This window comes from Schistocerca gregaria, chromosome 2, assembly GCF_023897955.1.
Source record: "Schistocerca gregaria isolate iqSchGreg1 chromosome 2, iqSchGreg1.2, whole genome shotgun sequence".
Lineage (NCBI taxonomy): Eukaryota > Metazoa > Arthropoda > Insecta > Orthoptera > Acrididae > Schistocerca > Schistocerca gregaria.
Window position 1 is genome coordinate 866,717,611 of NC_064921.1, and position 27,134 is coordinate 866,744,744.

The window sequence follows — 27,134 nt, forward strand, 5'->3', positions numbered from 1 at the left end:
TACTAATTATTTATAAAAAGTAATTGCAGTATTTAATAGTGTAATGCCGTGGATCGCGTGATCTGAAATTGTTGTTCCTCACAGAGATTTCTGCGGTGTAACACGAGCGGCGCTTAGCTTTCGCGATGACGAAAGACGGCGAGGAGCGTTACAGATAATCTTGTTTACGAGGTGTTCCGCCTGGCGCGGAGATTAAGGTCGTATACCTGACGCGTGCACTTAAACGCCGGCAGGGGTGTAACATATAGGAGACACCGAAACCTGGGCGACAGGATGCTGTCACCTGATGCATTAGACGATCATATTCAGCGTCACCAAAACCTTCAGACTCAAAGTAATCGTGATGGTACAGTATCCTAAACTGAGTACCTTGAGATGAACATTGGTCGTGGATGAATAGCTAATGTCTACTTGTTGTTGGGGTCATCAGTCCGAATACCGGTTTGGTGCAGCTCTCCACCGAACCCTGTACTGTGCAAGCCTATTCATCTCTACATTGCTCCTGCAACCTGCAACCATTTGAACCTCCCTTACTCTGTTCGAGGCCAGTCCCTCCCCCAACAGTTTTATACCTCCAACATCCCACACTTGAAGATTCTTTGATGCCTTATAGGGTGTCCCATCAACCGATCCACTCTTTTAGTCAGGTTATATCACAAAGTTCTGTTGTTTCCAGTTCGATGCAGTGTCTCCTCCTTATTTACCCAATCTTCCCCCTTAATCTTCAGCATTCTTCTGCAGTACCCTTTCCGAAAGCTCCAATTCTCTTCTTTTGAGAACTGTTTATTGCCGACGTTTCAATAGCATAAAAGATACACTCCACACAAATGGCTTAAATTCAGAAATGACTTTCTAACATTTGAAGTTATAATGGATGTCAACAAATTTTTCTCTTTCGGAAATGCTTTCCTTGCTATCACTAGTCTGCATTTCATATACTCTGTACCATTATCAGCTATTTTTCTACTCGAATAACAAAACTCATCTACTGCTTTTGTGTTACACTTTCTAATCGCCTCACCATCACCTGATTTATATCGACTACTTTCCGCTAATTTGTTTTCCTAAAGTCGCTACCCTCACCTTGCTTTTGTACGCTGCGCGGAAAGGTAGGTGAGGAAATCCATGCTTGAAAGCGCCTACGATGTTATACCAACGCTGCCGATACAAGCTGAGGTATTCATTCACACGTATGCTTTCAAGATAGTCCACACTTGACCACTACAAAGATTCTGCATCGCGCCGTCAATGTGATTTCGAGGGGAAAGAAGACGGAATATCGTGATTTTTTGCAAAGAGCACGTGAGTGGTTTAACTGAAAAATATGAACGGAAGGAGTATCTTCCTGACATCAAAAGTCGGGGTAATTACTAAACCATTGAGTGTGATACTACGAAATATGCTGTGTGGTATGTTAAATGAGGGCAGTCTGTAGACAACAGAGGAGGGAATTAAAAATTCTATTCCCACAGCAGTGCAGGGGAAGACGTGCTATTGAGGCACAATAGGGAACTGGTGCCGGCAGTGTGGGGATGTTTGCACATCAGATAGACTTTGTTTTGTGGACACGTGCTTGTCAGATACGAGCTGTGCATCCACCATACAGTTATCATGGGATTTCGGAGTAAACACAGACTATTGTTTTCACGGGAAAACCGTTATTTGTTTAGACGGAAGAAAATTTGGTACAGTATTTTAATTACGTTTCTTGATACTTCCTTGAAAAGAAATTTTTTTCGACGTAATGTAAAGCTTCGTCTTTTCTGTCCTGTTTAACCGTTTTTGTTCCACCAAGAACGGATGTTTTCTGTTCTTATTATTATTCACTGTCTCTGCATATAAGGCTGCGGCGGCAGAGAAAGCAACAGTTGTTGATTTCCTTTTAGCACTCGACACAATGACAACTTGATACGTGTACTTGCGGTAACGGTGTGCGCTTTGTGGCGGATCTGATAACATGCGAACGAAGTAACTACATGCCTTCTAAACAATAATAACCTGTGTTTCCTAACAAAATGTAAAAACTATAGGTACTATAGTTCCCTGAAAACACTGATCAAGCATTATATCTCAGCCGAAGTCCTAACCAACGTTGAAGTTTAGTGAGGACTGTGCTTGTCATTGAAAAGAAGAAAATTATTTACGGATTTGTTTCTGTTGTGCCTGCCTCTCAGTATCTACCCCCAAAGACTAATATCTTAAGTTCATCTTGATAATGGGAGTAGGCTTCATTTCTTACCCACTCATCCATATCGTGTTGACTGCTTGTAAATGTCTTGACTGCGAAAGAGAGGACTTTGTGAGCGTACCGACTTCATATGACGATAAATAAGAATTTTTGCACCCAAGATTGCGTGTTGAAATATTTTTATTTTCTCGGTGGCCCATTCCGACAGAATATATAGCTGTTATCCTCGGATCTCCTGGAAATAATATTGCTGTTGCATAAATCGCACAACCATACTGAAAGCACACTCCACTAATAAAACAAAGTCACGACATCTATTTCTCAATCACATAAAACGAAATAAATAAAAACTCTACGGTTTGTCCCGGAGTGGTGGCGATTTCGTCCGTGGAGCCATTTTAGCTACGGCCCATTAAGAAAGTGATGCTATAGACTTCTTATTGACTCCTGTGTTTAACAAGTCAATGTGCCGTCTTTATTTTATAAATGGAGTGTGTTCCCGTCGTATGATTTTCGCATAGTGACATAATTTCCAGAATATCCGAAAACGACAACAAGACTCTATCGAAACCGGTCGCTGAAGAAATAAAAATATTTCAGCACATGACCTTGGCTGCAAAAATTACTCGCAATTATCGTATTTAGTCCTTTTTTGGTCGCACAATAACAATTTAGATAAACAATGGTTTACGCAATTCATCAATAGATGCAAAAGCTTATTTAAAATTGGAAATGCCGTGTGGCTATGGCCTCCCGTCGGTTACACCATTCACCTGGCGCAAGTCTTTCGAGTAGATAATGACAACACAACACCCAGTCCCTGAGCGGAGAAAATCTCCGACCCAGCTGGGAATCGAACCCCGGCCATTAGGAATGACATTCCGTCTCGCTGACCACTCAGCTACCAGGGGCGGACATTTGAAATTGATCAGAGCGGATCTGTTCTCTGTGATATTTAAGTATTACTGTTTAGAGAGGTAAAAAATTAGTGTAGGCATGGCTGTTTGGTATATCGTTGGTGTTGGTGGGACCAAGAAGTGGATCAATTATTTGACGGCCCCTAAAACTAAGATACGTAAGTAGTAACCGTTCAGAACAGTAATCTGCTGTATATTTGAACAGTCTAGTAAGAACTCACGAAGAGGTGAGTCATCTGTAAACATAAATAAATTTGGGTCTAAGCTTTAGCACAGATTACAAAACATTTTAGATCAGTGCTGATATCACCTCATATTCAGCAATATTCTAAGATTAAAGCACTTGTGAGGCAGTTACCACCCTCGGGATTCCTCTGCTCTCAAAATGACACAGAAAATTGAAAGACAACATAGCAGTATTGGGGAACTACATATTACTTGAAATAGTCAATGCCAATAGTCTCGTTAACTGTCCGGTAATTTTTAAATGAAATGATCATATGGCATCATTGACCCGGAAACACAGTCTGGGGTAATTCGGATGCCTACTGCAAGTCTTTCTACATTGTCCAGTCACATTATTACGGTCACTTGTCGAAAGCCGGAATAACAACTCTTAGCAGGCGGACCGCTGCGAGACGTAAAGGAAGAGTGTCAGTGAGGTTCTAGAAGATAGGGATTTGGAGCGATGACGTCACAACTGCTGTGGGTAGCTAGCCTATGTTTCTCGGTTAAGGATAATGGCGTGTACGGCTCGATTGAGGTGGTCCCACAGACTCTCGATTGGGTTTAAATCCGGGCAGTTTGGTGGCCAAAAGAGTAGAGTAAACTCATCCTGGTGATCTTCGAACCACGCACGTACACTGTGAGTTGTGTGAGACGTTTCATTGTCCTGCTGAAGGACGCCATCGTGCTCAGGAAAAGCAAAGTGCATGCAGGGGTGGACATTGTCCCCAGGGATAGATACGTACTTGTGTGATTCATTCTGCCTTTCCGCACGGCGAGATCTCCCACGAAATGCTGCAAAAACATACCGCAGACCATAACGTCCCCTCGTCTGGCCTGGACTCTTCCGATGTCGCAAGGTGTTTGCTTTCAAACATTCCCCGCCGTTCACGACAACGGTCATCTGAACGCTGGAGCATAAAATGTGACTCATCCGAAAACGCCACCTGTCATCACTTAGTGGAAATTCAGTTGCGGTGTTGGCGTGAAAATTCCAGCCTTGGCTGGCAATGAACAGCAGTCAGCATGGGTGCATGAACCAGCCGCCTGTTGTACGGTCCCTAGGCAGCAACGTTCAGAGAACAGTCAATGAGGAGACATGTCGGCAGCCCCTTGGTTCATCCGGGCGATCAGCTGCTCAACAGTTGCACGTTCATTGGCCCATACACATCTCAGCAGCTGTCGTTCACCCGTGTTATGTTGTACCATAGCTGCTCTGACGTCAGTTTCGGATACCACGATTTTTCCGTTTCCGGTATACTTAAACCACGACGGCACGAGTACAATTTACAGGCTTAGCGTTTAGCAAATGCTTCAACGCTTGACCCGTAATCCAATGACATTGCCCTGTCTGACGTTATATAAATCTCTCCATTTCCGCATTACCGCATCGACTGCACTGTTTTCCGCATCCCCCAGACACTCTCCGTTGCTCGGACTGCCACGTGCCGTCTATGAGTGGTTATTGAACGTTGACGTCGAACATAGGTGGTGAACACATTAATCCTCCAGTCCTCGAGCGGACGAAATCTCCGACACGGCTGAGAATCAAACACGCGACCCCAAGAACTAGACCACTAGCTATGCACACTTTTAGATGAAAGCGTCCGTTTAACACTCTAAATGATAAAACATTCGCCATTTGAAAGTTCTTTTATTCCAACTTGGTCGGCCGTTGTGGCCGAGCGGCTCTAGGCACATCAGTCCGGAAGCGCGCTGCTGCTACGGTCGCAGGTTCGAATCCTGCCTCAGGCAGGGATGTGTGTAATGTCCTTAGGTTAGTTACGTTTAAGTAGTTCTAAGTCTAGGAGACTGATGACCTCAGATGTTAAGTCCCGTAGTGCTTAGAACCATATGAAATATTTTATTCCATTTTGGACACTAATGAAATTTCGGCATAGTCTAAATTTAGACTTAGATAAAGCTTTTGACAATATTTACTAGAAAATTCTCTTTGAAATTCTGAAGATAGAATGGATATAAATCCACAAGTGAAAGGCTATTTACAACAGAAACCGGCAGTTACAACAATCGAGGGGTATGAAAGGAAATAAGAATGGAGTGAGACTGGGTTGTAGCCTATTCCCGGAACTATTCAGTCTCCAAAAGGAAAACGAGAGTAATGGAGTGTAGTCGAATTAAATCAGGCGAAGCTCAGGGAATCAGATTCGGAAACGAGACACTAAACGTAGTAGATCAGTTTTGTTGTTTGGATAGTAAAATAACGATGATGGCAGAAGTAGAAAAGATATATAGTGTAGACTCGCAATGGCAAGAAAACCGTTTCTAAAGAAGAAAAATTTGTTAACACTGAATATAGACGTAACTGTTAGGAAGAAGTCTTTTCTAAAATGGTTCAAATGGCTCTAAGTACTATAGGGCTTGACATCTGAGGTCATCAGTCCCCTAGACTTAGAACTACTTAAACCTAAGTAACTTAAGGATATCACACACATCCATACCGGAGGCAGGATTCGAACCTAAGACCGTAGCAGCGGCGCGGTTCCGGACTGAAGTGCCTGGAACTGTTCGGCCACAGCGGCCGGCAAGTCTTTCTAAAGGTATTTGTTTGGAGCGTTGCCATGCAAGGGAGTGAAATATGGACGGTAAACAGTTTAGACAGGAAGAGAATAGAAGCTTTTAAAATGCGATGCTACAGAAGAATGCAGAAGATTAGGTGGGTAAATCAGGTAACTATTGAGGAGGCACTGAATAGAACTGAGGAGAAAAAAACTGGCAGAACCTGACTAGGAGAAGGCTCTGGTTGGCAGAGCACATTCTGAGATATCAACGGACTAATAGTCTAGTACTGGAGGCAAGTGTGGAGGTTAAAGTTATAGAGAGAGACCAAGAGTAAGCAGGTTCTAAAGCATACAGGCTGCAGTAGTTCTTCGGAGATGAAGGAGCTTGTACAGGATGGAGAAACGTTTAGAACTCCATCACACTAGTGTTCGGACTGAACAACAACAGTAAATACTGGTTTTAGCAGTTGTAATAGGAGAAGGACATAAAAGGGAAGCAGTGGTTGAGAGTAGGGTGAGAAGGTGATGCAACTTTTCCCAGGAGCTAATCAGTGTGTACAATAAGCAATAAGTAAATGAGACCAAGGAATAGTAATTAAATTCAGGGAGAACTAATAACAGTAAGCTTTGCCGATGGCTCTGTAACTCTGACAGAGACAGCAAAGGACCTGAAAGATCAACTGAGTGGAGTGGACAATGTCTTGAAAAGACTTTATAAGGTGAGTATCAACAAGAGCACAACAAGGGCAGTGGAATGTAGTCGAAGTAAATATGTAAATTAGGCAATGCTATTGGGGTTAGTGATAGTGAAATGAGATAGTTAAGGTGATAGATGAGATTTGCTATTTGGACAGAAAATAATAGTTGATACTGGCAAAAAAACAGGAGAACAGTGTCTGAAAAATAGAAAGATTGTAATATCTAAAGTAAATTTAAGAGTTAGAAAGTCCTCTCTCTAGCATTGCACAGAAGTATGAAGTGAATGAGAGTTCAGCTAAGAAAATAACTCAAACGTTTGAAAGTTTGTGCTACAGAGGAATGCGGAAGATTAGATGAATAAATCGCGTAAATAATGTGGGGGTGGTGAGACGAACTGGGGAGAACAGAATCTTATGGTACAACTTGAGTAAAAGGGAGAATCAGTTGACAGGACTCTTCCTCAGGCATCAATGAATCGTCAGTTTGGTAATTAAATAAAATTTGTGACGGACATGGGGGAGATTGTAAAAGTTGATCAAGAATTGGCTACAACAAGCAAGTTCAAACTGATGTGGGTTGAATTATTTAAGCAGAGATGAAGAGCTTGCATAGGATAGACTAGCATGGAACACTGTGTCAAGGTATATGAATGTACAAAACTATTGGCCTATATCTCTGACGTGGGTTTGTTGTATAATTTTGAAACAAATTTTATGCTTGCGTATTATGATATCTCAGGAATCCATAAATCTCTGTGGGAATGAACATGGGTTCCGGAAACACCAGTCGCTCTGTTCCTCCACGAAAGCCAGAAAGCAATGAATACCGACGCCCAGACTGATGCGGTGTTGCTTGACTCGATATAGCCCAGCACAGCCGGCTAATGAACAAAATACGAGCGTAGGAAATAACAAATCATATGTGTGGCTCGACTGAAGAGGTTCTTAACCGACAAAACACAGCATGTCATTCTCAGCGGACTGCAATTTATTGGCAGGGCACTTAGAAAATGTAACAGATCTGCTAAAGAGAATGTCTACACTACACTTGTTCGTCCTCTTTTGGAATACTGCTGCGCGGTTGGGGTTCTTTACCAGATAGGACTGACGGGGTACGTCGAGAAAGTTCAAAGAAGGGCAGCACGTTTTGTACTATCGCGAAATAGGGGAGAGATGGCACTGATATGATACAGGATTTGGGGTGTACATAATTAAAACAAAGGCATTTTTCGATGCAGCGCAATCTTCTCACCAAATTTCAATCATCAACTTATTCCTCCAAATGCAAAAATATATTGTTTGCCGATCTTTGTAGGGAGAACTGGTCATCATAGTAAAATAATGGAAATTAGAGCTTGCACTGAAATATATGCGTGTTCGTTTTTTCCACGAGCGGTTCAGATTGGAATAATAGAGAATTATTGTGAAGGTGGTTCGATGAATTCCCTGCAAGGCACTTGAATGTGATTTGCGGAGTATCGACGTAGATATAGATGTAGAGAAATCTTTAGACGTAGAAATAACTCCCGAATGGAGTGTTGTGAGAGAACTTTAACAGTACATGTAAATGACATAGTGGATAAGGTAATAAGTTCCATAAGACTTTTAACGGGTGGTCCTGTAGCAAAGCTTGAAGACTGTAGGGAAATTAAGGAAGACCTGCACATCGACGCTTGGTTCAGGGAAAGGCAGCTGATCCTCAACCTAAACACAAGTAATGTATCGCGTGCAAGAAGTGCGAACTGATCTCATCATATACGAATGTGATCTATAGCTGAGAAATACTCAGAAAAACCCATTATTGTACGATTATGCGACTTCATAACAATTACTGGAAGCAGTTATGTTGATAAAATATCTAGGAGTATACGTACGGAACGATGTAATGTGGAAAGACCACATGAAACTAATCGCAGGTAAGGCGGATGACAGAGATTCGTTGGAAGAATCGATCAGTGCTTGAAAGCCAGATAGAATTGACCAGATGGCATTGATAGAGGAAACAGACAAGAGCGTTTATTTTCAAGTTCGTTTAGTAAGCGCGAAACCGAGACGAAGCTGCTCAGCCTACTGCAGTGGCAGACGCAGCAACATAGGTCTTCTGCATCCTGCTGTGATTTACCGTCAGATTGCCGACAGTGTACACTGCTAGAAGAGTCACCCAATGTATCGCTTCACCCTTCGTATATTTTGCGAAAAGACCGTGAAGGTAAAATTACAGACATTAGAACCCAAACGGATGATTATCAGCAACTGTTCTTCTCGCGAATAAGAGAATGGAAGAAGTGTGAGTGGTACACGAAGTACCCTCCGTTACACACCGTAAAATGGACTGCAGAATATACAGGGTGATTCCGTGGTGATGTTACAAAATTTCAGGGATTATGGGTAAATGCATCAATTTCAGGTAAGAGAGATCCTGGTCCTGAAATGACAGAGTGCAAAGTTATAAGCGAAAATAGTTCTAACACTTCTGACAGTGGAATACAAATACTGGTACTGTTGTTGCTATGACTGAAAGGTTGTCATCTTTCAGCGGTGGTAGTATGAAAAAAAAAAAAAAGAAACAAGGAGGAAAGTGTATAAATGTGGACTGAAAAATATGGGCCTTCATAGCTATGAGCACTTGTGCATCACTGATAGCGTGAAACACTTATTTTGTACTGCAACCTCCATTTTTTACGCAGAATAGACAACTACAAGAAAAAGACATCCTTAGCAAAAACAGACATAATGTCTGATGGGATTGCAGCAATCAGTGATTGTATAATGTTAATTATAATAGTCTTGACTGCAAATTTTTTTTATTCATATGACCGGTTTCGGTTCGTTCAGAAACATCTTTAGATCTGATATTTCAATTACAGGAGTAACCCGTCCAAATCCAGCAACTTTCACATGCTGTGTCACAGCTTGTCTATCATGTGACACAGCATGTGACAGTTGCTGGTTTTGGACGGGTTACTCCTGTAACTGAAATATCAGCTCTGAAGATGGTTCTGAACGAACCGAAACCGGTCATATAAATAAAAAAAAAATTGCAATCAAGACGGATTATAAGTAAAATTTTAAAAAAGACATCCTTTGATCCTGGCCTCTAAAATGAACATTTTAAACGCTATGGGCACTCGCTCAATAGAAGAGATGTGTTTAACAGCAACGAAGTTGAACACGTGCTCATAGCACTTAAAGTACTGATTAACTGAGCACTTTTTCTCGTTTTGCTCCACACTGAGTCCTTTAAATAAATGGAAACCAAAGACTTTCCAGTTGAAGAGATGTTTTTCCCAGTATCTAAAACGAATAAGTACCCTTGGTTCCTAAAGTATACATTTTAGAGCCCATATTTACTAAACGTTTTTTCTTGGCTTGGTCCATACTACTGCCTACGCTATAATCTTAGCAACAACATTACCGGTACATGTATTCTACTGTCAGTGGTACAAGTACGATTTTCGGTATGACTTTCGACTACATCGTTTCCGGACCAGGGTTCCTCACCTCAAATTGATACATTTACCCTTGTCTATCATCCTTGAAAGTTCGTAACATCATCGGGGAATCGCAACGTAGGTGTAGTTATCTTCGAAATGAAGACAATAACAACAACAGGTATTTTAAAGTGATCCAACAACTATACTACGACTTGAAAATATTATGGTGCCGAAATTTTAATAGTGCCCAAACTCAAAATAAATAATAGTCAGATTGCGATTGTGTTATTATTTAATGAATTGTACATGAGTGTCATACCCTAATAAGAAGTAAAACTATTGCCCCCACTGGTGGAGTGTGTGAACGAGCGGCCGTTACCTGTATCGTCTTGTGCAGCAGACGTTTGCCAGCGCGGCCTCACTGAGCCTCCCACCACACAGTGCGCGGGCCTCCTTCCTTCTGCCACTACTTATCACTGAGCTGACCTTGGCGCGATAACGAGATACCTGTTCTCGCTAACAAAGCACAGCACTCTGCGACGACGGCAGCGGCGCCTCGCACTGTGTTGCAGCTGACGTCAGCAGTCAAACAAGTGGCAGGCTTGCTCTTAATGAACTTCCTGGTAGACTAACACTGTGATTCGGGCCGGGCTTCGAACTCAGAACATAGAATGTCGGTGGCAGATTTGATGCTAGGACGCTTCATGAGTCATATCAGGATCGCCAAGAGTCTTAGGACAGTACCACAAATCCACGGTCCCTGGATGTTGCCAAACTGACATGTTGATAGTCAGTCCAGACCTCGTCCGCCTTACGTGGCAAGTCCAAGAAACTTTACGGTTACATTTCTCGATTTTCAAAAAAGCGTTTGATACGAACATTTGCGTTAGGCTGTACCCTGACAATTACTGATATAATTGAAACCGTAAGGTTACTATTACTAATTACTTTTGACGTATTTACAGAAGTTTTGTGGATGTCTTTTACTTAAACTGGACCTCCAAAAACCTGCGAGCAATTTACTAAAATGGTATTTTGCTTTACTCCTCCACAAGATGGCGACACAGCTTACTCCAAAGTCGTAATACAACATACACACACGCTATGTTAATCCACATAAATCCAAATGATGATAGAGGTTTAAAGCCTCGAAACGTGCTGTGGAAGTAAATAGTGATTGCTACCAGTAATCTTGTTGCTTCATTTGGAATTTGATAAATTAGATGAAATCATCCATGTATGTGTACGAAGTGTGTTCACTCGACTACAGATTAAGGATAATCTTTTCGAGTAGACACAGTTACAGATACCCTCCGTCAGGTGTTCCCATTTTCAGCTTCCGTATATGCTACAGAGTCTGAACTAACACTCTGTGGGTTACTGACTGCACTGGCCACAACCTATATCTATAAGGTGAAGATCGTAGCAAACACGTAAGCAAATGACCTTAGTCCAATTTGAAACAGTGTGCAAGAAGGGATAAACGCAGCTGGCATATACTCAGCGCATATCAGAAATCTAGGGGAGCTGAAATTAACGTGGAGAAATCCAACTTTATAATATGAGCATCCGCTGCTGAATGTTTGCGCTCCTGAAAAATAAACCGAAAATAGCTGATGCATGATCTTTTAATAGAACAACCCGTTTTGCAACATTACAATTGCATCTTCACTTACATCTAAGCAAAGAAGAATAGCAGACGAGGGAATTACGAATTGTAATAGAAATAGAAAATTATAAAATAATTTTTTTGGAACGGCAAGAATCTAAGGAGAAGGAGACAACAGCGTATATAAAAGACATAACTGACAGAAGAAAATTTAATTATAGGAGTCAACTTACTTATTTTCAGATTGTCTACAGACAAAAATTGAGCGCAATGGAGGTTCCTTTATTTCCACTCGGGCTGTAATAATTCACCAAAATAGTGACAAGAGTAAAAAATTAAATCAGGCAGAATGAAGAAGATGATCTCAGAAGGAAATCAGTTCTAAAATGAGCAATAATATTCTAAAATCAGAAAAACAGGGGGCTACCGATGAAAGCCACTACGCAGTGAAAAAAGCACCAAAAAGAGGCCTTAGAATAAAATTAGAATGAATAAAGGAACAGCAAAAAGATGCCAAATAAGATTTAGTCTTTTAAATTGTTACCGAACGGATATGATTCATGTCGGTGAGAACCCTCCTGGGCGGATGCCGGCAGAGTACTGAGGTATGGCACGGCTTTCCAGGAAGAGATGGACGGCGTGTGAAATTATTGTATATATTCTAAATAAGAATTCTGGGAGCCGTTCTTACAATAGACATATAATGATAAAAAGAAAGCAAAACGATTGTTTAAGTATAATAAAAGTCTTACATTGTAGAAAATCAACATTGGAGAATACATTGCAGTGCTACAGCTCAGTTTGGCTACTTAGTATACAATCTGTACCACTCTTCGTATTTCTCAGAAACTCAATCTGTTTCAATGTCTTTATGCTTGGCCTTTGGTCTGGCGACGTAAAATTTTAAGGTATTTGACATATTAGTAATGGTATTGTTTTCTGGTAAATGGGTTCTTAATGCTCATCTGGAATTTGTCAGAATTAGGTACTCTCTGAATCTCAGCTCAAAACTCCTGTCCTATGTACGGCATTGGGCAGTTGTCACAGCGAATTCGGTATTAGCCTATAGTTGAACATTTTGGAACTTTCAGGGCCATCCTATGGCTATACATCTCCCCTACCTTAGGAATGAAAAACGAGGGCTCATAGTTTCCTTTTTAAAATAGAATATATCTTATCAGAAGCCTTGGAGAGATAGTGAAATTTATGGTAAATGGCTTTATCTTTATCCTTGTCAGTGCATGCCGTGTGGCTGAATGCCTGTTGTGGGAAGGTGGCTCTAAGCTTTTAAAAATAACGTTGTTCATGTTGTTGACCAAATCAGTATCGAATCCGTCGTTGTAATCTACACTCCTGGAAAATGAAATAAGAACACCGTGAATTCATTGTCCCAGGAAGGGGAAACTTTATTGACACATTCCTGGGCTCAGATACATCACATGATCACACTGACTGAACCACAGGCACATAGACACAGGCAACAGAGCATGCACAATGTCGGCACTAGTACAGTGTATATCCACCTTTCGCAGCAATGCAGGCTGCTATTCTCCCATGGAGACGATCATAGAGATGCTGAATGTAGTCCTGTGGAACGGCTTGCCATGCCATTTCCACCTGGCGCCTCAGTTGGACTAGCGTTCGTGCTGGACGTGCAGACCGCCTGAGACGACGCTTCATCCAGTCCCAAACATGCTCAATGGGGGACAGATCCGGAGATCTTGCTGGCCAGGGTAGTTGTCTTACACCTTCTAGAGCACGTTGGGTGGCACGGGATACATGCGGACGTGCATTGTCCTGTTGGAACAGCAAGTTCCCTTACCGGTCTAGGAATGGTAGAACGATGGGTTCGATGACGGTTTGGATGTACCGTGCACTATTCAGTGTCCTCTCGACGATCACCAGAGGTGTACGGCCAGTGTAGGAGATCGCTCCCCACACCATGATGCCGGGTGTTGGCCCTGTGTGCCTCGGTCGTATGCAGTCCTGATTGTGGCGCTCACCTGCACGGCGCCAAACACGCATACGACCATCATTGGCACCAAGGCAGAAGCGACTCTCATCGCTGAAGACGACACGTCTCCATTCGTCCCTCCATTCACGCATGTCGCGACACCACTGGAGGCGGGCACCACGATGTTGGGGCGTGAGCGGAAGACGGCCTAACGGTGTGCGGGACCGTAGCCCAGCTTCATGGAGACGGTTGCGAATGGTCCTCGCCGATACCCCAGGAGCAACAGTGTCCCTAATTTGCTGGGAAGTGGCGGTGCGGTCCCCTACGGCACTGCGTAGGATCCTACGGTCTTGGCGTGCATCCATGCGTCGCTGCGGTCCGGTCCCAGGTCGACGGGCACGTGCACCTTCCACCGACCACTGGCGACAACATCGATGTACTGTGGAGACCTCACGCCCCACGTGTTGAGCAATTCGGCGGTACGTCCACCCGGCCTCCCGCATGCCCACTATACGCCCTCGCTCAAAGTCCGTCAACTGCACATACGGTTCACGTCCACGCTGTCGCGGCATGCTACCAGTGTTAAAGACTGCGATGGAGCTCCGTATGCCACGGCAAACTGGCCGACACTGACGGCGGCGGTGCACAAATGCTGCGCAGCTAGCGCCATTCGACGGCCAACACCGCGGTTCCTGGTGTGTTCGCTGTGTCGTGCGTGTGATCATTGCTTGTACAGCTCTCTCGCAGTGTCCGGAGCAAGTATGGTGGGTCTGACACACCGGTGTCAATGTGTTCTTTTTTCCATTCCCAGGAGTGTATATACTGGATAGTACGATATTCTTTTTCGAAGGCGTCTTTATACAGTGGAGCTTGTCACTTTCTATAAAGTAAAGATCGGTATGTCACCATTTTATACGTCATGGGATGATTGTAAGTACAGTGAATAACGTTATTTGGATTAGTAATTTTTCCTACATACACCAAATTCAACTGTTGAGTCCTGGGATGTGATCCTTAAATCCTAATAAAAGGAAGTAATCCTTCTACATTACGTTGTGGGCTGGATTTAATTTTATGATGAAGTCCATTTATCACTTTAATAAAATTACTGCGTTCTTCTTTTGCACCCTGATATGCAAGAACATCATCGACACATTAGCACCACAGTGCAATCTTGTTAGCGTGATGAGGAAAATCAGTTGTTAATAGTATCAGGTGTAGTCATAAAGTTAGCAAGTGGCGATCCCATTGGTAATCTGTCTTTTTGAATATATGTATCATTTCCAAATTACAAATAGTTATATTTCAAAGTGATATCTAAAAGAGCCAATACTTCACTAATTTCAAGCTGTTTGTTAGTAAGGATCCATAAGCTGTAAAAGACTATGTCTGCTACTTGGTCTAAGGGAATGTTTGTACACATCTCTCTGAATGTCTAATTACCCAATTTGTGATTCACATGGGATACATTTTTCTAACTTTTCTGTTAAATGATCTCTGTTATGTACGTTATAATTGAAAGGATTAATTGATAGGATGTTGATAATATTTGCTTAGATATTCAGTAATTTTCTTTTTAGTCCGGGAGGGGACTGCCAAGGGGGAGGTTACCATGAGAGAAAGATTGAATAATCAACGAAAGGATAACGTTCTACGAGTCGGGGCGTGGAATGTTAGAAGCTTGAACGTGGTAGGGAAACTAGAAAATCTGAAAAGGGAAATGCAAAGGCTCAATCTAGATATAGTAGGGGTCAATGAAGTGAAGTGGAAAGAAGATAAGGATTTCTGGTCAGACGAGTATCGGGTAATATCAACAGCAGCAGAAAATGGTATATCAGGTGTAGGATTCGTTATGAATAGGAAGGTAGGGCAGAGGGTGTGTTACTGTGAAAAGTTCAGTGACCAGGTTGTTCTAATCAGAATCGACAGCAGACCAACACCGACAACGATAGTTCAGGTATACATGCCGACGTCGCAAGCTGAAGATGAACAGATAGAGAAAGTGTATGAGGATATTGAAAGGGTAATGCAGTATGTAAAGGGAGACGAAAATCTAATAGTCATGGGCGACTGTAATGCAGTTGTAGGGGAAGGAGTAAAAGAAAAGGTTACAGAAGAATATGGGCTTGGGACAAGGAATGAAAGAGGAGAAAGACTAATTGAGTTCTGTAACAAGTTTCAGCTAGTAATAGCGAATCTCCCCGTTTAAGAATCACAAGAGGAGGAGGTATACTTGGAAAAGGCCGGGACATACGGGAAGGTTTCAATTAGATTACATCTTGGTCAGTCAGAGATTCCGAAATCAGATACTGGATTGTAAGGCGTACCCAGGACCAGATATAGACTCAGATCACAATATAGTAGTGATGAAGAGTAGGCTGAAGTTTAAGACATTAGTCAGTAAGAATCAATAGGCAAAGAAGTGGGATACGGAAGTATTAAGGAATGAGAGATACGTTTGAAGTTCTCTACCGCTATAGATACAGCAATAAGTAATAGCGCAGTAGGAATTACAGATGAAGAGGAATGGACATCTTTGAAAAGGGTCATCACAGAAGTTGGGAAGGAATACATAGGTACAAAGAAGGTAGCTGCGAAGAAACCATGGGTAACAGAAGAAATACTTCAGGTGATTGATGAAAGGAGGAGGTACAAACATGTTCCGGAAAAATCAGGAATACAGAAATACAAGTCGCTGAGGAATGAAATAAATAGGAAGTGCAGGGAAGCTAAGACGAAATGGCTGCAGAAAAAATGTGAAGGCATCGAAAAAGATATGATTGTCGGAAGGACAGCCTCAGCATACAGGAAAGTCAAAACAACCTTTGGTGACATTAAAAGCAACGGTGGTAACATTAAGAGTGCAACGGGAATTCCAGTGTTAAATGCAGAGGAGAGAGCAGATAGGTGGAAAGAATACATTGAAAGCCTCTATGAGGGAATTTAAAAGAGCTTTGGAGGGCTTACGATCAAATAAGGCAGAAGGGATAGATAACATTCCATCAGAATTTCTGAAATCATTAGGATAAGTGGCAACAAAACGACTATTCACGTTGGTGTGTAGAGTATATGAGTCTGGCGACATACCATATGACTTTCGGAAAAACATCGTCCACACAATTCCGAAGACGGCAAGAGCTGACAAGTGCGAGAATTATCGCACAATCAGCTTAACAGCTCATGCATCGAAGCTGCTTACAAGAATAATATACACAAGCATGGAAAAGAAAATTGAGAATGCGCTAGGTGACGATCAGTTTGGCTTTAGGAAAAGTAAATGGACGAGAGAGGCAATTCTGACGTTGCGGCTAATAATGGAAGCAAGGCTTCAGAAACATCAAGACACGTTCATAGGGTTTGTCGACCTGGAAAAAACCTTCGACAACATAAATTGGTGCAAGCTGTTCGAGATTCTGAAAAAAGTAGGGGTAAGCTATAGGGAGAGACGGGTCATATACAATATGTACAACAACCAAGAGGGAATAATAAGAGTGGACGATCAAGAACGAAGGGCTCGTATTAAGAAAGGTGTAAGACAAGGCTGTAGCCTTTCGCCCCTACTCTTGAATCTGTACATCGAGGAAGCAATGATGGAAATAAAAGAAAGGTTCAGGAGTGGAATTAAAATACAAGGTGACAGGATATCAATGATACGATTCGCTGATGACATTGCTATCCTGAGTGAAAGTGAAGAAGAATTAAATGATCTGCTGAACGGAATGAACAGTCTAATGAGTACATAGTATGGTTTGACAGTAAATCGTAGAAAGACGAAGGTAATGAGTAGTAGTAGAAATGAGAACAGCGAGAAACTTAACATTGATGGTCACGAAGTAGATGAAGTTAAGGAATTCTGCTACCTAGGCAGTAAAATAACCAATGACGGACGGAGCAAGGAGGACATCAAAAGCAGACTCGCTATGGCAAGAAAGGCATTTCTGGCCAAAAGTAGTCTACTAATATCAAATACCGGCCTTAATTTGAGGAAGAAATTTCTGAGGATGTACGTCTGGAGTACAGCATTGTATGGTAGTGAAACATGGGCTGTGGGAAATCCGGAACAGAAGAGAATCGAAGCATTTGAGATGTGGTACTATAGACGAATGTTGAAAATTAGGTGGACTGATAAGGTAAGGAATGAGGAGTTTCTACGCAGGATCGGAGAAGAAAGGAATATGTGGAAAACACTGATAAGGAGAAGGGACAGGATGATAGGACATCTGCTTAGACATGAGGGAATGACTTCCATGGTACTAGAGGGAGCTGTAGAGGGCAAAAACTGTAGAGGATGACAGAGATTGGAATACGTCAAGCAAATAATTGAGGACGTAGGTTGTAGGTGCTACTCTGAGATGAAGAAGTTAGCACAGGAAAGGAATTCGTGGCGGGCCGCATCAAACCAGTCAGTAGACTGATAAAAAAAAAAGTGCCCCTTCTGTCGCATTAAATATTAGTCTTGTGAGAAAATTATTTTTATGGAACTCAACAGTGACTCAAGGTTTTGGAATAACGTTAATTTTTTTGCATTATTTGGAACTTATTGAAGAAACTATTAGTCTTATAGAGCGTATTTTTTGAAGTAGTGATATATTTAGAAGTGAGAGCGTAGTTAACTGAACTACGTAGGTTGCAACTTAAACAGTGGCAACACTGCTGTGCAGACACTATGCAGTGGAATCTACTATTGTCGCTGATAGCACATGTTGTTGACATACCTGCCTTACCTCCGAGCAAATGGACCCGCCCGTTCCATGTCACCGGCGTGCGCACAATCGAGGGAAACACAGTCACTTGTGAGCGAGTGGTCTAACGTAACGGTGTCACTATGTTTTCGAAACAGGAACAACTGACCTGGATCAAGGTTAAATGTACCAGAGGTCGTACAGCACGGCAGTGTCATCAAGGTGTTCAAGAGACGTGCCGGGAATCGGCATTACTGTACAGAACAGTGGCACGTTGGGTCAAAGCCTTCAACGAAGGTCGGCAAACTGTGGCAGACATACATTGGGCAGGTCACCCTAGTGTCGCTGAAGAAGACGTGTATGCAGTTGCCGCGTTAGTGGACAGTGATCGACGCCAAACGATTCGTGAGCCCGCCCCCGAAACTGGATTAGCGCATACGATTGTGCTTCGCATCCAGAAGGAACGCCTAGGCATCTTGATGGGTTCCGCATGGCTTTACGGAAATGCAAAAATGGATGCGTTATGACCCTGCTCAGACGCACTTGCAGCGCAATGAACGCGAAGTAGAGGTTTTCTTACGCCATATCGTAATACTGGATGAGGCAAAGGCCACATCGTACGAACCAAATCTGAAACACCAATCCAACGAATGGCGTCATTATGGGTCGCCGCGAAAGTCGAAAGTGCGTCAGTGCCCCAGTATGATGAAATTTATGGTGATTCTCGTGTACGACTGTGATGATGTTACCCCAACGCATTACGTAGACCCTTAATGCACAGTATTACTGTTCGTTTTTGGAGCATAACCTGCAACCAGCTTTGCGAAAGAAGCGGCGGCACTTTCCGCTCAACCCACCCATCATTTTGCACGACAATGTGCGGGCGCATACAGCGCAAGCTGTGGTTGCTCTGTTCGGTCGATGGGACTGGGAAGTACTGTACCATCCACGATACTCCCCTGGCCTTAAGACCTTCTGACTTTGATTTTATTCCGAAGATGAAGGAACCACTTCGCGGCATTGGCTTCAGAACTGTTCCAGAGATTCGAGAGGCCGTAGACCGCTCCATTCGCACCATCAACAGAATAGTCTCTGCTAACGGTATACTACGCCTTCCACATCGCTGGCATCGGGTTCTATTCAAGGCTGGTGACTACTTTTAATGACAGTAACAGGTGCAAACCCGTAACTCTTTTGTATCGGTTGTGAATAAACAGTGGCCCACAATTTAAATTCCAACCTTCGTATATGATACTTAGTAAAAAATTGTTCAACATTTTGAACACAGTGAGCTTCATTAACTACGACGTAAGCTTTATCTTTATCTGACTGAACGATCAGGGTGTGGTGTTCCTTAAGTTTAGCATCTATGATTAAGCACTGTTTCTTCATCAGTGGCAATAGGAAGACTTGTCTTAGAAAGGTGTGTGCTATTTTGGGCGCTCTCGAGTGTGTTTCTTTACTGTAACTGCTACTTCACTGCGCTCAGCAGTTGAAATTTTACCACCATCTATTGCTGAAAGGTGGCAGGAGTAAAATACAGGGAGCGAAAGGCTATTTACAATTTGTACAGAAACCAGATGGCTGTTACAAGAGTCGAGGGATATGAAAGGAAAGCAGTGGTTGGGAAGGGAGTGAGACAGGGTTGTAGCCTCTCCCTGATGTTATTCGATCTTTATATTGAGCAAACAGTAAAGGAACCAAAAGAAAAATTTGGAGTAGGAATTAAATTCTACGGAGAAGAAATAAAAACTTTGAGGTTCGCCGATGATATTGTAATTCTGTCAGAGACAGCAAAGATCCTGGAAGAGCAGTTGAACGGAATGGACAGTGCCGTGACAGGAGGACACAAGATGAACACCAACAAAAGCAAAACGAGGATAATGAAATCTAGTCGAATTAAATCGGGTGATGCAGGGAGTATTAGATTAGGAAATGAAACGCTTTAAGTAGTAAATGAGTTTTGCTATTTGGGGAGCGAAATAACTGAGGATGGTCGAAGTAGAGAGGATATAAACTGTAGACTAGCAATGGTAAGGAAAGTGTTTCTGAAGAAGAGAAATTTGTTAACATAGAGAATAGATTTAAGTGTCAGGAAGTCGTTTCTGAAAGTATTTGTATGGAGTTTAGCCATGTATTGAACAGAATTGAAGAGAAATTTGTGACACAACTTGACTAGAAGAAGGGATCGGTTTGTAGGACATATTCTGAGGCACCAAGGAATCACCAATTTAGTATTGGAGGGCAGCGCGGAGGGTAAAAATCGTAGAGGGAAACCAAGTAAACAGTTTCAGGAGGGTGTAGGTTGCAGTAGGTACTGGGAGATGAAGAAGCTTGCACAGGATAGAGTAGCATGGAGAGCTCCATCAAACCAGTATCTGGACTGAAGATCACAACAACAACAACAACAACAACATTGCCGAAAGAGCATGTATCGTAAGCATACTTATTTGCCGTTGTGTGGGATTTCCAATACAGGAGAGACCGTTTTCTAAAAGGCTCATTTCCCTATCTCTGAACTTTGAGCTAGACTTTAAGGTCCAGTAAAAGATGAGCAAAATTCTGATATGTCCTGTCAAAGCCTGCGGATGTAACACTTTCACGCCCTTGGCGACAGATCGCTTGATGAAATTAGTGAAATGCTGGCTGATTTAGATGTCACTCTGAAATACAAGAATACCAAATTTGAAAATTTCTTGGGATTTAGGGATCACATTACAGAACTCAACGGTTGAATTTGATATATATAGAAAAAAATACTAATTCAGATTTTCTTATTCATTATACTTCCAATAATCCTATGACTTACAAAATAGCGGCATCACGGTCTTTACTTCACAGAACGAGTGAACTTTTCGTATACAGGGTGGAAAGTATTTAAACCGACAAACTGTGGGAGGATGTAGGGGACATTAAAACAAATATTTTTCCCTGGTGTCATTTTTTCTTATGAGAAGTAGTTAAACCGGTAGAGGAAATTTCTCTGGCGGCAAATTAATTAAACCAACAAACACTTTTCCATTTTTTATGACCAAGAGACAACATATTAACAGAACCCAATTTAAATTACAGTAGATTTTCAAATATGCCTCCATTGACACGTAAACAACGGTTACACCGTGGGATCATCGGATTATGTTCTGACACGGGCAAAAACCCCAGGAATATCCTGAATTGTTCCTGCTGCTGCTGCTACTATCCGAGCAACCAGATCCTCTTCTGATGCAACAGGAGTTGCGTAAACAAGGTTGTGCATCTCTTCCCACACAAAAAGTCCATAGTGGACATATCTGGAGATCGAGTAGGCCATGGTACAGAAACACCTCTGCCAATCCACGTTTCTGGCAACCGTCGGTCCAGGAATCGACGCACACGACGACTGAAAAGTGCCGGCGCCCCGTCATGTTGGAACCACATGCGTTGTCTTGTAGGGATCGGGTAGTTGATAAATCCACTGTGCAGCTCGTCCGTTGTGGTGCGCTATGTAGTACGCACCAACCATATCAATGTACTCACTCCAGGTGTATCGCCCCATTAGTAAACAGAGACAATGCACTACTACACTGGTTGACAGCAGTGGCCTACAACTGAAGAGCGTAATACGCCCTCTAACAACTGAAGATCGTAATACGGCCTCCACCGGTTTAAATAATCCTCACAGGAAAAAATGACATTAGGGAAAAATATTTGTTTAGAGGTCCCCTACAACCTCCCAGAGTTTGTCGGTTAAAGTACTTTTCACCCTGTATAAAGACGACTTAAGACGAGTATCGTACTATTCAATATATCACTTGCAACACTGGATACGATTCTGATTTTGTCAACTACATGAAACAACTGTGATTTTAAAAAATTAGGGCCACCTTCCCACAATACACATTCAGTCACAAACAAATAACACTAAGCACATGGGACTTAACATCTGAGGTCATCAGTCCTGTAGACCTAGAACTACTTAAACCTAACTAACCTAAGGAGGTCACACACAGCCATGCCCGAGGCAGAATTCGAACCTGCGACCGTAGCAGCAGCTTCAGGACTGTAGCGCCTAGAACCGCTCGGCCACAGCGGACGGCCGTTCAGTCACACAGACATGTACTGACAAAGATAAAGATTAAGCCATTTATCATAAATGTTACAATCTCTGCAAGGCATCTGCTAAGATAGATTCTGTTTTAAAAAGAAAACGTGTAACCCCTAATCTTTTCTTTGCTTAATAAGGTAGGAGACATGGTCAGCCATAGGAAGACGCCATAATTCCCAGATTTGCAACTACCGGCTTATACCAAATTCGCTGTGACAACTGCCCAATGAAGTACGTAGGACGGACAGGCAGGAGTTTCGAGATGAGATTCCGTGAGTACCCAAATGTTCTCTTTAAGTAACCGATTAGAAACAAGTCGTTGCGTCACTGTGGTGATAATTGTTGCCCACGTTGCTCCTGTAAAAGTGGTTCAATGCGACAGAGTCATACGCCGAACACGATGATCTTCCCTCTCGGTAGTGACACATGGCCGTCCGGAGCTGTCTTCTTGCGACCGTACATACTCGTGACCACCGCTGCCAGTAATCATGTACAGTGGTTACATTCTTGTCAACTCTCTCTGCAGTATGGCAGAAGGAACATCATGCTTCTCCTAGCCCTATTACAGGACATCATTCAACCTCAGTGAGGTCATGATAATGGCGTCTTTGTTGTCTTAAAGGCATTCTTGACTAGCATCAACTCACCACGTCAAATCTGGAACGTAACGAACGCTCATGACTGTTACAGTGTGTATGTAAAGCAAACTTTATTTGCATCATCATAGTGTCGCTACTAGCACTGCTGGAGCGACATTTGAATAGACTCTACCTTTCAGATGTACAAAAACACACCTTAGTGCGTTTTTGTCTCACAAGTCCATCTTGGTGCTGTGTTTTGTTTTTCCTTCTTGGTGCTGTGATTTTTTTTCCATCGGTGTATGTTCCAGATCTCTCTCTCTCTCTCTCTCTCTTAAACACACGCAGAAAATCATACTATTGCACATTCAGAAATCCTGCTATGGAGCAGAAAGAGATGTCAAGCAAATACGATTATCATGTATTTAAGGTTAAATGTCATTGGGTTGTTGTTGCTGTCTTCAGTCCAGGGCCTGGTTTGATGCAGCTCTCCATGCTATTCTATCCTGTGCAATCTTCTTCATCTCCCAGTACCTACTGCAACCTACATCCTTCTGAATCTGCTTAGTGTATTCATCTCTTGGTCTCCCTCTACGATTTTTACCCTCCACGCTGCCCTCAAATACTAAACTCGTGATCCCTTAATGGCTCAGAATATGTCCTACCAACAGATCCCTTCTTCTAGTCAAGTAGTCAAGTTGTGGTACAAATTTTTCTTCTCCACAATTCTATTCAATACTTCCTCATTAGTTAGTCATCTACTCATCTATTCTTCAGCATTTTTCTGTAGCATCACATTTAGAAAGCTTCTATTCTCTTCTTGTCTAAACTATTTATCGTCCACGTTTCACTTCCATACATGGCTGCACTCCATACAAATACTTCAGAAAAGACTGCCTGACACTTCTATACTTCATGTTAACAAATTCCTCCTCTTCAGAAACTCTTTCCTAGCCATTGCCAGTCTACATTTTATATCCTCTCTACTTTGACCATCATCAGTCATTTTTTTCCCCAAATAGCAAAACTCATTTACTACTTTAAACGTCTCATTTCCTAATCTAATTACGTTAGCATCACCGATTTAATTCGACTACATTCAACTATCTTCGTTTTGCTTTTGTTGATGTTCATCTTATATCCTCCTTTCAGGACACTGTCCATTCTGTTCAAGTGCTCTTCCAGGTCCTTTGCTGTCGGCGAACCTCAAAATTTTTATTTCTTCTCCATGGATTTTAATTCCTATTCCGAACTTTTCTTTTGTTTCCTTTACTGCTTGCTCAATATACAAATCGAATAACATCGGGGATAGGCTACAACCCTGTCGCACTCCCTTCCCATCCACTGCTTCCCTTTAATGCCCCTCGACTCTTATAACTGCCATCTGGTTTCTGTCATCGGGTAGGCGGCCAAAAATTTGTGTGGCTAAGTATCTTACTGTGACACACTAAAACTGAGTGATTGTTGGCGTAAATGATTTCTCTTTCTAGTATTACATTCAGGAATGCTACTGTTGCCTTCAAACCAGTGTGATCGTTGATAACATATTTCATAAGCAGTAACTGTACTGCGACGCCTCTACCAGCATGCCCAACTGTTGAAACATATGTCTACAAAATGTTCTAGAGTGGCCATCACACATTAGCCCTATTACAATCGTCTGTGCAACAAACACTTGACGAGCTACTCCAGAATCTGACACCATAAAATATTAGTGGATGAAAGAAGAAGGACTTTTCGGAATTTTCATCTCCAAAATTTGATAGTATCTGTAACGCGAAAGACGCAAAGCTGTAAAGTTTTGAAACCTGTGTAACATCTCACTTCTAGTTCAGTTTCTTACCAACAACCTAAGAACAATAAATTTTCTATTTAATTCATTGATTTGTCCTCATGCTTTATTTATGACGGTGTACTGAGGCCTTGAGCAACAATGAATTGCGTGCATTATTATATTTTACCTAACTTCAATGACGGGCTATTTCCGGAGAAGAGCGTGTCACCATTTTATCCAATGTGCAAGTATTCTTTGATAATTACATATTCTCACACGATTTAGTCACACTTATGGGGAAATGTCTAGATGAAGACATTAGCCACGATAATTTTGATTTATATGGTTAGACGTAACTATCAAAACGTACACAGTTCTGTTTCATAAATATACTGAAGTGAGAAACGTCATGCGATAGCGGTATGCCTACATACAGATGGCGGTAGTATCGTGTACACAAGGTATAAAAGGGCAGTGCATTTGCGGAGCTGTCATTTGTACTCAGGTGAAAGGGTGTGACATTATTCTGGCCGCATGACTGGTAGTTAGAGCTTGACAAATGGGGCATTCAAAAATGGCTCTGAGCACTATGGGACTTAACATCTGAGGTCATCAGTCCCCTAGGACTTAGAACTACTTAAACCTATCTAACCTAAGGACATCACACACATCCATGCCCGAGGCTGGATTCGAACCTGCGACCGTAGCGGTCGCGCGGTTCCGTACTGAAGCGCTTAGAACCGCTCGGCCACACCGGCCGGCAAATGGGACGTTGCATTACGGAAATCGTTAGAGAATTAAATATTACGAGAGCCACTTTGTCCACTGTCCCGAGAACAACCGATTTCAGTGATTAACTCTCACCACGGACAACGCAGTGGCCACAGCCTCCACTTAACGACCAAGAGCAGCAGCGTTTGCGTAGAATTGTCAGTGCTAACAGACAAGCAACACTACGAGAAATAACTGCAGGAATCAATGTGGGACGTATGGCTAACGTATCCCTTAGGACGGTGTTGCGAACTTCGGCGTTAATTACCTATTCCAGCAAACGACAGTGGCGAGTGACTTTGGTAACAGCATGACATTGTCGACAGCGCTTCGCCTCGTCTCGTGGACAAATCAATTGGATCTTAGACGACTAGCAAACCGTGGTCTGGCCAGATGAATCCCGGTTTCAGTTGGTAAGAGCTGATGGTAGGGTCGGTGTGTAGCACATACCCCTCAAGGCTCCACGAAGACATGGACCGAAGTTTGTCAACATGGCACTGTACAATCTGGTGGTGACTCCAAGTGGTGTAGGCTGTGTTTCAATGGAATCGATAGTTGACTGGAAATGGTGATTTTCAGCTACTTGGAGAGCATTTGCAGCCATTTATGGACTTCATATTCCAAAACAACAATGGAAATTTTATGGATGACGCAGCGCCTTGTCACAAGGTTACATCTATTCGCGAATTGTTTGAAGAACATTCTGGACGAGATGATTTGGCCACCCAGATCGCCCTACATGAATCCCATTGAACATTTACGAGATGTATCGACAGTCAGTTCGTGCGCAAACCCCCCATCGGCAACACTTCCGCATTTATTGACGGCTGCTATAGAGGCAGCATGTTGAATATTTCTGCAGGGGACTTCCAACGACTCGTTGAGTACATGCCACGACAAGATACTGCGCTACACCGTGCAAAAAGAGGCCCGACGTGATAGTGGTAGGTATGCCATGACTTTTGTCGCCTAAGTTGAAAGTTAACCTGACGACTACACCTTGAAATGAAGTGAGTAATGTTAAATGTGGCACACACATTCCTATACGAGAAAAGGATTAAATTTGGGATTGAGTAGAAAAAAATCTCTTTGCCAACACGAAAACCGCCATAAACATGGTAAATGTCGACGAAATTTTGCGGGAAGACGCTAAGCACAATGGCTTTATTTGACTCTTCAGTCATTCGACCTTCTTTCACTAAACTCTAGGGCAGTGACACAAATGAATCCTTTGCAGTCTTTGTCATTGCCACACTGGAGTCTTAAATCTCATCTAGAAGTCAGAGAGTGACCGGCAGAACACAGCTATCTCCGTGAGACTGCTGAGACACGTTCAGAACTGAAACTGATGATAAAGAGTTGAAGTTGAAGTCAGTTACCCTATGACTTGATGGAATGAGACATTTTGGAGATCCTTTTGTGAAATGCTTTGCAAAGTAGACTTGAAACGAAGATTGCTTCTGGAATACAAATGACAAAGTAATGGAGCAAAAAGTATTATTGTGTAATATTGGATCTTTTAAGATGAATTTGAAAACAACAGGTGCTATATTTCATGTATTCATTTTATTATTTAATCAATGTATTTGATAAAATTTGCTATAATTACTTTGATTTAGAAGAAAATTGAAAAAAAATCAGTCATCAATATCAATATCGTATTTTAGCTTTCTGGGTGTACAATTTTTTTTAGGATAA

General features: G+C 42.3%; 2 protein-coding genes across 6 annotated transcripts in view; both read right to left on the minus strand.

Annotated features, from left to right (window-relative positions):
- LOC126335250 (E3 ubiquitin-protein ligase SIAH1B-like) overlaps positions 1-10,430 on the minus strand; it is a 36,697-nt gene extending 26,267 nt beyond the window's left edge. The window contains exon 1 of one of the 2 annotated variants that reach the window (XR_007564835.1): positions 10,364-10,430. The gene's annotated coding sequence lies outside the window, so the exon portion shown is untranslated. The remainder of the gene's footprint in view (positions 1-10,363) is intronic. The other variant, XM_049998293.1, reaches the window with a different exon arrangement.
- Positions 1-27,134, minus strand: part of LOC126335244 (adenylate cyclase type 8) — a 1,717,934-nt gene that overhangs the window by 779,264 nt on the left and 911,536 nt on the right. The gene's annotated exons all lie outside the window — the stretch shown is intronic.